Here is a 10,253-nt window from a genome sequence, read left to right as displayed (position 1 = left end):
AATTCAGGGCTATGCAGTGTATATGAAGGCCTAACAGGAGGCTTTAAAAAATTTTCTGTAGTGTTCTTGGTTTGGGAGAAAAATGCAAAGGTACAAGACAGCTTTTCCTTGCCAATTTCTTTCTTTTGCAAGGAGATACACATTGGTAAATCCAGGGCTATGCAGTGTAGATGAAGGCCTAAGAGGAGGCTTTAAAAGCTTCTCTCTTGTGTCCTTGGTTTGGGAGAAAAATGCAAAAGTACAAGACAGCATTTCCTTGCCAATATCTTTCTTTTGCAAGGAGATACACATTGGTTAATTCAGGGCTATGCAGTGTAGATGACGGCCTAACAGGAGGCTTTAACATTTTCTCTCTAGTGTCCTTGGTTTGGGAGAAAAATGCACTACACTACCTGTAGTTTGCATTGTGCATTGGAAGGCACAAAGTAAGCAGATGGGAGGAGAAGTTAGGATAGTGCACAAGGGTATAGAAGGGAGGGGCTCAAGAAAAAAGAAGTGGAAACAGACAGGAAACTAGGCTGGAGAGAGATCTGAGACAAAGAGATCTGAATTATACGAGAGCCAACCAGGGGAAACATAAATTATGCAGTCAAGTTTCCCACATTTGGGGAAATCGCAGGGGCAGCCCACCCAGAGTGCAATGGGTGAGCCTTGCCCTGGGAGAAGCACCTTCATGATCTTAGTATCTCACCTGGCAGGTAAGTAGGAGTTGGGCTAGAGCTGGGGTGGGTCGCTGCTCGGGCACCCCCCTGTCAAGTGAAGGAGATCCAACTGAGGAAGCACAAGGGAACTCTCGAATGAAGAACAAGGCTAGAGGAAATCTGAGACAAATAAATCTGACTTTTACCAGAGCTGACCAGAGGAAAGCACAAACACAGTCCCCCACTACCACAAATAATGCACTCAAGTTTCTCACATTTGGGGAAATCACAGGGGTCAGCATACTCAGAATGCAATGAATGAACCTCACCCTGGGAGAACAATCTTCATGACCATGGTATCTCCTATGCAAAATAAGTATGATTTGGGATAGGGCTGGGGAGGGCCGCTGCTCAGGCACATCTCTGTCAAGTAAAGGAGATTCAACTGAGGCAGCACAAGGGAACTCTCATCTGGGGACAACAACTGCAGGGAGAACACATATTTTCAGATGAACATGGGAGGGCAGAAGGCTGCCTAATACTGAAGCACCCCCAAACAACAAACCAAATGCAACAACTAGTGCAAGCATTCCTGGGGGAAGGCCTGCAGCAGATGGATTTGCATATGGTGATTTCATCCAAGCAGTGGGTCAAAGTTGGCTTCAACCCTCATCTGCATATGAAAAGAGAAAAGGGGCGTGCAGGGCATGGCGGCCTTTTGCGGCGCTTGGATGACCCCTTGTTCGCATTAAACACCTTCACCCTCCTTCGGTGTGGGGCTCATGTTGGCTATGCCCCAGCCCCTGAAGCATTCAAGCTGATTTCTTGCAGCAGCTGGGCACTGTAACAGCTCCAGAGCTGCTCTGTAAGGCAAGTAAAAGGGTGTGGGCCCTGCAGCACTACCTGTAGTTCGCATTATGCGTTGGAAGGCACAAAGTAAGCAGACGGGAGAAGTCAGGATAGTGCGCAAGGGCATAGAAGGAAGCGGCTCAAGAAAAGAGAAGTGGAAACAGACAGCAAACTAGGCTGGAGAGAGACCTGAGACAAAGAGATCTGAATTATACGAGAGCCGACCAGGGGAAACACAAATTATGCAGTCAAGTTTCCCACATTTGGGGAAATCGCAGGAGAAGCACACCCAGAGTGCAATGGGTGAGCCTTGCCCTGGGAGAAGCACCTTCATGATCATAGTATCTCACCTGGCAGGTAAGTAGGAGTTGGGCTAGAGCTGGGGAGGGTCGCTGCTCGGGCACCCCCCTGTCAAGTGAAGGAGATCCAACTGAGGCAGCACAAGGAAACTCTCGAAAGAAGAACAAGGCTAGAGGAAGATCTGAAACAAATCTGACTTTTACCAGAGCTGACCAGAGGAAAGCACAAACACAGTCCCCCACTACCACAAATAATGCAGTCGAGTTTACCACATTTGGGGAAATCATAGGGGTCAGCATACCCAGAATGCAATGAATGAACCTCACCCTGGGAGAACAATCTTCATGAGCATGGTATCTCCTATGCAAAATAAGTATGATTTGGGATAGGGCTGGGGAGGGACGCTGCTCAGGCACATCTCTGTCAAGTAAAGGAGATTCAACTGAGGCAGCACAAGGGAACTCTCATCTGGGGACAACAACTGCAGGGAGAACACATATTTTCAGATGAACATGGGAAGGCAGAAGGCTGCCTAATACTGAAGCACCCCCAAACAACAAACCAAATGCAACAACTAGTGCAAGCATTCCTGGGGGAAGGCCTGCAGCAGATGGATTTGCATATGGTGATGTCATCCAAGCAGTGGGTCAAAGTTGGCTTCAACCCTCATCTGCATATTTAAAGAGAAAAGGGGCGTGCAGGGCATGGCGGCCTTTTGTGGAGCTTGGATGACCCCTAGTTTAATATGTATACAAAGGATAGAGAACAGAGTTGCCTTTTTGTGATGCACACTACTAGTTATAAAAATTAACTTTTAATTTGTATCAATAAAACCGTTGCGAAATATAAAGTAAAATATAAAGAGATGAAAGGATAGAAAGACTCTTTAAAATATATGACTTCCTGCACACAGGGCGTCCTCCTGGCTTTAGGTTCTGTATGCCTGTATAGTGTACAAATAACTGTACGTCTCTCCGTATTTATAGGTAGACGTTATGTAATCTCCAGCAGTGATTCGAATCTTATTTCGTATTGATAAGCAGTTATGCAAATGCTAGCAATTCATATATTGTTTTCTATTGCCTTTAGTGGTATATTGTGTACTTTCTAAGGATGTTTATATATTGTTTATTACTTTTATATTCTCAGTGTGACTATTATAGATCGTATATAGTAGAATAGACTGCCATTCAGTCCATGTGTAGGATAAACACTGTGCTGATCTCTAAAGAATCAATCTACACGTAGAGAGAGCCCTAAAGTATCGGTCTCTTTATTTGTGTCACTAGAAAATCAAAAAGGATTCAATGTTGCATAACCGTTTAACTGTGACTTATAGATTTGCTCCTTATTATAATCAATTAGATGGGATTAGGTCCCTTTTACATAAGTACTTATTTGCAAATATGATCTCCCAAAGTGTGTGTCCTTTATTGTCAGTAGGAGGTGACACAGTCTAATTGTTGCTTATGTGTTGCTCAAAAAGTTACAATGGTGTAGCTGTTTTTCACAGATGCAGCTTCTATTGGCACACATAGTGTTATGGCTTGATGTTGTTATACTGTATCTATTCCCTTCATTGGTGACCAGGTTGTGGGATCTTGCTATGACTCATACAGTGCTGTACGTATTATAATTCTGCAACAGTTTGAATAGGAGTGCCTCTCATGCAAACAGCTATAAGGACATGAGACGAAGTGCATGTTCTTCTCTGATTATATTTTGTATCACGTACTAAATCTCATACTATAGTGTGCTGACAGTAATAGATAGTGAGAATCACTGTCATTCCGTCTCTCTATACACTGATTGAATTCTTTTATTACTGCAAGTCTAATGGATGTTACTGTTTTACGTATCTGTTCTTCATCTGCAGTACTATCACATAGGTTGGTTGTGACTTATAGACTCCCGCATGTGTTTGAATGTTGTAATTAATCCAATAGAATTGATTCCTGTCAGCACAGACAGCTTTCAATATATGTAATTGCACAGCGTCTATCTTTTATTATCAGCACAAGTTACACACATTCTGTCCGTAGCTCAGTGGTCAGTGTTGTTACTGTGTTTATGGAGATCGGCTACTATTAATTGTCCTTTATTATCAGCATAGATCATAAACACTGACATTAGTCAGTATTGTTACTGTCTCTAGTGGACTCGGCTCCTATTGATAAGTATGATTGCACTGCATTTGCCCTTCATTATCAACACGGGTTACACACACTCTGACCGTAACTCAGTAATCAGTATTGCTGCTGTCTTAAATGAGCTCAGCTGCTGTTAATAAATATGGTTATACAGCATTCACCCTTTATTATCAACACAGATCATGCACACTGACCATAGCTCAGTGGTCAGTATTGTTGCTATTTCCAATGAAATCGGTTCCTATTAGTATTATGTAACGTTTATCCTTTATTATCAGCACAGATCATATATCATAATTATAGCTCAGTAATTGGTATCGTTGCTGTCTCTAGTGAGCTGAGCTTTTGTTAATATAGATAGCTATTGGTGGCTGTTATTGTATTGTGTTCAGGACGTATTTCACCTGAATGAATGTATTGTTTGCTAAACTATCTGTTTAAACATACTTTCTGTCTGTGTGATAGCACTCCTTGACGGGTGTGATGTCTCAGTATCCGTCTGAAGTACTGATATATTAGATCACTGGCACAGCTGTCTAGACACACTATATATCTGTGTGGGTACACCCTTCGAGGGGTGTGATGTTTCAATATCCACCTAAATAGCTGTCTTGCTATATTGCTAGATTGCTGTATTGCACGTTGCTATCTACATACACATTTGTCTATCTAAGTTGCTGTATTGCATATTGCTATCTACATACACATTTATCTATCTGAATTGCTGCATTGCACCCTGCTATCTACATACATATTTGTCTGTCTAAATTGCTATGTTGCACATTGCTGTCTACATACACATTTGTCTGTCTAAATAGTCTCTCCCCTCCGGGAGTGTGTTTAATGTGTAGTTCACTGCCCCGGCATTTAGTTAATAGCGGACGCCGTTGTGCGCAGGGAGGCCTGACGCACGTTTCGCAAATGCTTCTTCTGAGGCTAACCAGATTGCCTCCCAGCTCCAAAATTTATACCGACACACGGACCATCAGAGCCAATCACTGCCCCGATTCCCTATGACGTTTATTGCGATCATGTGACCAGCAAGTTTACCGAGATGTGTAGATTTACCCAAGATTGTTGTAATCAGTTGTCAGCACTAACCGGATGTTTTTTAGTGTAATAGATTCTGAAATGTAGTGTGTTAAATTGAATTAAATACGTGCACACTCAGACTTCATCATTCAATGATGAATACAGATAACATTTATAACTCATGTGTAAAGTGTCTGATGTTGAGGTTTATTGAGACGTAGTAGTCACACTGAAATGTCCATCTCCATCATTTCTATCAGTTGAGCCATCCTGTTTAAATCCCAGTAATAATTCAATATGATCCAATATGATCAAGATCACCATACAGTATGAAAGACCATAAGTCAATTTAATTATTGCCTGTAGTTTCAAAATTAATTTCAATTGTATTTGTAGTTATATATATAATTTAATTCTAACTCAATAATTTCCTATATGGTTATATTATAAATTCCTTTTGTATACCTCATATTTCTATCTAAATTGACCATATTATATTATGTTATCTAAACTATTGTTACATTAATATTACTGTTGAATATTAATATTTTCAAACTCATGTGTGAATATGGTGATAATTATACTGATGTGGAAATAAAACTATAAGTGAGAAAAATTAAAGTAAGTGAGTGGAATCCCATTTCTTTCTCGAGATTCTTGTGTAAATCAAATAATCTATTGTGACGAAGAGTTTTTTGTTTAATATTTGTATATTCATAAATGAGCAGTGAAATGAAAAAGGAAAGGGGGGGGGGGGAAAGAAGGGAAAATTTTTATGTGACCAAAATTCATAAACCACACTCTAATAAAACTAAAAAGTAAAAAAGTGATGTGATACGAAACACGTGATAAGAACTGAAAAGTGAAATGGTGATGAGTTGTATGTCTATATAGGGTAATAGTGATAGTGAGTTTATCAATTCCTAAATTGCCAAAAATATCATAAAGATTGATCCATCCTACCAAAGGCTTTTGTGGTTGAATGTATTTTTTGTTTATTATTCTATATTATATTTTATTTGCATCTTTCACAGAGCACAGTTCTACCCATATAGAGTTATCTATAGGTTTAGACCTAATAAGGAAAATATATTCTATCTCCTATGTCAGACGTGGTACTGTTTATCAAGTATGTTGATTCTTGTGCTCTATGTTCTATAGTGTCTGAGATTGAGGTCTTAAATATCATTGATGAGGATGATTGATATATATGTCAATAGTTATAGATGGATTCTTATCAGGGCATGTGTGTCCTCATTCCTATGTTATTCATTCCTCCTTATTACACTCGTTGATGGATATATATAAATTTCTTATCTGTAAGTCCCCACTGGGGAGAAATCATGTCTTGGATGCAATGGTCTGTTGCGTACTTATCAGGATCCTATTGTCCTTGTTCTAAAGGGACATTATAGATAGTCTCCTTGTATTTGGCCGTCTTGAGTCTGGAATCGTTCATTTGGAGTGATCATGTCACAGATGTAAAAAATTGTCAAGCAAGAAATTGGGCATTTTATTCCAAAAATGCAGTGTATGTATTCTCCTCATTTAAGCCATTAGGTCTGAGGGTATTCATCAGGAATATTAGCCTTGTTTCTTGTTTTAGTAATTCACGATCCATGTCACCCCCTCGGATATTAAGAGAAATTCTTTTCATACCAAAGGCTACCAAACCCCTGGGGTTGGATTGGTGACATTTCAGAAAATGGCGCGCTATAGGGGTTAGGTTCCTTGCCAATCTTTGATCATGTTCGGCATTCCGGATGGAGCCAATGTGTTCCAGAATCCTTCTTTTAAGTGGTCTCTTAGTTTTGCCTATATAACTTTTGTTACATGGGCATGTTAAATTGTAAACTATTGCCAGTGTGTCACAATTTATGTAATCGTCTATCCTCCAGATTTTGTTAAATTTATCCGTGTATTGGGTTGTAGGTATCATTGCGGTACAGGCTTTACAAGCACCGCATGGATATGACCCTTTTCTTTTTTTGGCTGTTTTTGGGGTTCTCAGATGACTTTCCACCAGAATGTCTTTCAAATTTCTGGATCTTCTCCAACTGATGTCAATGCGCTCTCCCAATGTCTTAGCTAGATCTGGATTAGTATGCAGTACGTTCAAGTGTGTCTGCAGAATTCCTTGGACATCTTTCCATTCCTGACAGAAAGTGCCTATAAAGCGAATCTTTTCCATACCACCCTGGACATTCTTAGGTGTTAGGAGTTCATCTCTAGTGTATTTCTTGGTCTCATATAGTGCACGTCTGATGGAATTTTTGCTGTATCCTCGGGATTCCAATCTTCCCCCTAATTCACGTGCTCTCATAGAGAAAGTTTCGTCCTTGTAGCAGTTTCTCCTCATCCTTAGGAATTCTCCCTTGGGTAGTCCTTTCAGAACGGGTGGATGATGAGAACTGTCATTGTGCAGAATACTGTTTGTTGAGGTCTTTTTACGGAAGAGGTCTGAGGATAGATGGCCAACTTCCTCCAGAGTGAGTGTTATGTCAAGAAAGTTCACCTTTTTTCTATCCATCTCATAGGTGAGCATCAGATTCAGGTCGTTTGAATTTAGACTGTCCATAAAGTTTTTAAAGGTTTGAACGTCTCCTCCCCAAATAATTAGAGGGTCATTTATATACCTCAACCACATAATTATGTGGGTGGTATAGATGTCATTCTCTTCGCGGAATACATACTCCCTCTCCCACCACCCCAGGTACAGGTTAGCGTACGTCGGGGCACACGTTGTGCCCATCGCTGTGCCCTGTACCTGGAGGTAGAAATGATTGTTGCAGACAAAGTAATTTTTCGTCAGTACGAACTGCAGAAGTGTTAGAAGAAAGTCATTGAAATCTGAGGGATGGCCCATGCTTAAAAAGTATCTTACTGCCTGGATGCCATATTCATGTTTAATGCTTGTATATAAGCTTTCCACATCGAAAGTGATTAAGTAGACATCTGTGTCCAGGATTATATCTTGGATTTTGTTAAGGACATCTGATGTGTCTCTTACGTAAGATGGTAAGCTTGTCACATAATCCCTCAGGTGTGCGTCCACAAAGATGCTCACCTTCTCTGTCAGGCTTCCTATGCCAGAGACAATAGGCCTGCCGGGTGGGCTGTTCTCATCTTTGTGGATCTTCGGAAGGAGGTACAGAGTTGGTACTCTAGGAAATTCTGTTGTTAAAAAATCAAAATCCTTTTTAGAGATGATTCCATTGTCTTTCACTCTCTGTATCATTTTTTTGTATATTTCTAGAAAGTCATTTGTAGGATTGAAGGTAAGTTTCTTATAACATAGCTTATTATTTAGCTGTTTATTCAGTTCTTTTATGTAATTATCACGAGACCAGAGGACCACATTTCCCCCTTTGTCTGAGGGTTTGACAATGGTATCGTCCCAGCTTTGGATCTCTTTCAGAGCCTTCTTCTGTTCATTGTTTAAATTCTGATAGTATCTACAGTGTTTCTTCTTAGTTTCTAAATGATCTAGATCTTTGCTCACAAGATCCATAAAAACTTTGACTTGTGGGCAGATGGCAGGATCTGGGTGAAAAGTGGATCTTCTTGTCAGTGTGGCTTTTCTTGAGGATACTGATGCTGGGGTATGATGTGTATCATCTTGTGATTCATATGGTACATCTCCCAGTTCCTCCAGTATAGCTAGAGCTTCAGTGTCTTCCTTTGTAAGAATCTGAGAGATAGAATGCGGATTTTCTTGATTTTCTCTTTTGGCGAAAAATTTCTTTAAAAGTAATTTCCTAGCGAAGAGATTCAGGTCTTCTCTAGGCTAAATCTATCAAAAGTTTGGGTAGGTGAGAAAGAGAGTCCCTTGTTTAGGTAGCTTCAGGGGCTGGGGCATGGCCAACATGAGCCCCACACCGAAGGAGGGTGGGGGTGTTTAATGCGAACTAGGGGTCATCCAAGCGCCGCAAAAGGCCGCCATGCCCTGCATACCCCTTTTCTCTTTTCATATGCAGACGAGGGTTGAAGTCAACTTTGACCCACTGCTTGGATGACATCACCATATGCAAATCCATCTGCTGCAGGCCATCCCCATGGAATGCTTGCTCTAGTTGTTGCATTTGGTTTGTTGTTTGGGGGTGCTTCAGTATTAGGCAGCCTTCTGCCCTCCCATGTTCATCTGAAAATATGTGTTTTCCCTGCAGTTGTTGTCCCCAGATGAGAGTTCCCTTGTGCTGCCTCAGTTGAATCTCCTTTACTTGACAGAGATGTGCCTGAGCAGCGGCCCTCCCCATCCCTATCCCAAATCATACTTATTTTGCATAGGAGATACCATGGTCATGAAGATTGTTCTCCCAGGGTGAGGTTCATTCATTGCATTCTGGGTATGCTGACCCCTGTGATTTCCCCAAATGTGGAAAACTCGACTGCATTATTTGTGCTAGTGGGGGACTGCGTTTGTGCTTTCCTCTGGTCAGCTCTGGTAAAAGTCAGATTTATTTGTCTCAGATCTTCCTCTAGCCTTGTTCTTCTTTCGAGAGTTCCCTTGTGCTGCCTCAGTTGGATCTCCTTCACTTGACAGGGGGTGCCCGAGCAGCAACCCTCCCCAGCTCTAGCCCAACTCCTACTTACCTGCCAGGTGAGATACTATGATCATGAAGGTGCTTCTCTCAGGGCAAGGCTCACCCATTGCACTCTGGGTGTGCTGCCCCTGCGATTTCCCCAAATGTTTGAAACTTGACTGCATAATTTGTGTTTCCCCTGGTCGGCTCTCGTATAATTCAGATCTCTTTGTCTCAGGACTCTCTCCAGCCTAGTTTGCTGTCTGTTTCCACTTCTTTTTTCTTGAGCCCCTCCCTTCTATACCCTCGTGCACTATCCTGACTTCTCCTCCCATCTGCTTACTTTGTGCCTTCCAATGCACAATGCAAACTACAGGTAGTGCTGCAGGGCCCACACCCTTTTACGTGCCTTACAGAGCAGCTCTGGAGCTGTTACAGTGCCCAGCTGCTGCAAGAAATCAGCTTGAATGCTTCATGGGCTGGGGCATAGCCAACATGAGCCCCACCCCGAAGGAGGGTGGGGGTGTTTAATGTGAACTAGGGGTCATCCAAGCGCCGCAAAAGGCTGCCATGCCCTGCATACCCCTTTTCTCTTTTCATATGCAGACGAGGGTTGAAGTCAACTTTGACCCACTGCTTGGATGACATCACCATATGCAAATCCATCTGCTGCAGGCCTTCCCCCAGGAATGCTTGCACTAGTTGTTGGAATTGGTTTGTTGTTTGGGGGTGCTTCAGTATTAGACCTTCTCCCTGCT

At 41.7% G+C, this 10,253-nt stretch overlaps 6 non-coding genes across 6 annotated transcripts; 2 read left to right on the top strand and 4 right to left on the bottom strand.

The window, feature by feature from the left end:
- Positions 1-543: 543 nt before the first annotated feature.
- On the bottom strand, positions 544-706 carry LOC134959251 (U1 spliceosomal RNA). The gene has a single exon (XR_010187317.1). It is a non-coding gene; the product is annotated as a U1 spliceosomal RNA (small nuclear RNA).
- A 151-nt stretch (positions 707-857) lies between these two features.
- LOC134959206 (U1 spliceosomal RNA) lies at positions 858-1,021 on the bottom strand. Its single transcript, XR_010187279.1, has one exon. It is a non-coding gene; the product is annotated as a U1 spliceosomal RNA (small nuclear RNA).
- Positions 1,022-1,692: 671 nt separating this feature from the next.
- Positions 1,693-1,855, bottom strand: LOC134959233 (U1 spliceosomal RNA). The gene has a single exon (XR_010187307.1). It is a non-coding gene; the product is annotated as a U1 spliceosomal RNA (small nuclear RNA).
- Positions 1,856-2,003: 148 nt separating this feature from the next.
- On the bottom strand, positions 2,004-2,167 carry LOC134959208 (U1 spliceosomal RNA). The gene has a single exon (XR_010187281.1). It is a non-coding gene; the product is annotated as a U1 spliceosomal RNA (small nuclear RNA).
- Positions 2,168-9,242: 7,075 nt separating this feature from the next.
- On the top strand, positions 9,243-9,406 carry LOC134959199 (U1 spliceosomal RNA). Its single transcript, XR_010187272.1, has one exon. It is a non-coding gene; the product is annotated as a U1 spliceosomal RNA (small nuclear RNA).
- A 151-nt stretch (positions 9,407-9,557) lies between these two features.
- Positions 9,558-9,720, top strand: LOC134959258 (U1 spliceosomal RNA). The gene has a single exon (XR_010187321.1). It is a non-coding gene; the product is annotated as a U1 spliceosomal RNA (small nuclear RNA).
- The last annotated feature ends 533 nt before the right edge of the window (positions 9,721-10,253 follow it).

This window comes from Pseudophryne corroboree, chromosome 9 (assembly GCF_028390025.1).
Source record: "Pseudophryne corroboree isolate aPseCor3 chromosome 9, aPseCor3.hap2, whole genome shotgun sequence".
Classification (NCBI taxonomy): domain Eukaryota; kingdom Metazoa; phylum Chordata; class Amphibia; order Anura; family Myobatrachidae; genus Pseudophryne; species Pseudophryne corroboree.
This window is presented reverse-complemented; position numbering and strand designations above follow the sequence as displayed.